This window comes from Otolemur garnettii, unplaced genomic scaffold, assembly GCF_000181295.1.
Source record: "Otolemur garnettii isolate 467f Iridium unplaced genomic scaffold, OtoGar3 scaffold00038, whole genome shotgun sequence".
Classification (NCBI taxonomy): domain Eukaryota; kingdom Metazoa; phylum Chordata; class Mammalia; order Primates; family Galagidae; genus Otolemur; species Otolemur garnettii.
Genome location: NW_003852433.1, coordinates 4,002,261 through 4,003,505, shown reverse-complemented (window position 1 = coordinate 4,003,505; position 1,245 = coordinate 4,002,261).

The window sequence follows — 1,245 nt, the reverse complement described above, 5'->3', positions numbered from 1 at the left end:
CTACAATAAAAGATAGCCTGGCCTTCAGGCAGGTGTCTGTAGTCTCAGCTACTCAGGAGGCTGAGGCAAGAGAATTGCCTAAGCCCAGGATTTGGAGGTTGCTTTGAGCTATGATGCCACGACACTCTACCAAGGGCAATAAACTAAGACTCTGTCTCTAAAAAGAAAAGAAAAGAAAAAAAAGAAAGTGGCCTGTGTACAACAGAACTCAGAAATAATGTGCAAGCTCTTGACCTCACTGGCTGCTGAGAGAAGGGTTCCTCCCTCCTTCCTCACCCTACCTTCTCTTTTCCGGCTGAAGGCCCCCAGCACAGGTGATGGAAACAGTGCACAAGAGGCTAAAAATACAGCCCAGTGTGTCTAGGTTACAGCGCTTAATAGCTCAAGGTCTTTTTCTCAGTTATGTGGTCCTGGCCTCTGGCAGGGAGCAGCCTGAGATATTAATTTCAATGCTTTACATGCCTGGGACATTTAGCAGCTTTATTTCGTGGAAAGAGTGAGGACATTGAACGCAGGCCCTGGGCCTCCAGAAAGATGTTATTATCTGTCTGTTTGCCTGCCTGTGCTCTGCAGTCAGGCCCTTTTCCTCCCCAGGATTTGCCAAGAAGCTGGGAGACCTAAACGTGTGGAGTTTGGGTGGTTCTAGTATCTTTGACACTCCAGTTAGGATGATTTCTGCTCCAAGTGCAGTCATGTTGTGGAGATAGCACTGGAGGAGGGAGCCTGAGCTTAATGACAACATCATACTAAATTGCCTCCTTGTTTTATTATTATTAGTCCTATTTTTTTTTAAAGATGGAGTCTTACTGTTTTGCCCAATCATAGCTCACTGTGGCCTCTAACTCCTGGGCTTAGGAGATCCTCCCACCTGAGACTTCTGAGTAGCTGGGATTATAAATGCATGTCACCTCCTTATCTTGATGGGTTCTGTTATCAAATGCTTACTGAGTGGTACAGGGCTGAGATTAGGATGAGGCAAGTGATATTTATTTGCCTCAGACATAGAATTTAAGGGAACTTAAAAAAGAGAAAAACAATAAAAACCTGAGTAATCAAGATAAATTTATTTAATAAATATTTTATACATCTAACAAGTATATGTAATAAATAGCATTTTAATGCAATACTTTGGTTTCGATTTTTGTTTTCTGTTTGTTTCTTTTTGAGACAGAGTCTCAAGCTGTCACCCTGGGTAGAGTGCCATGGCATCACAGCTCACAGCTCACAGCAACCTTAAACTCTTGG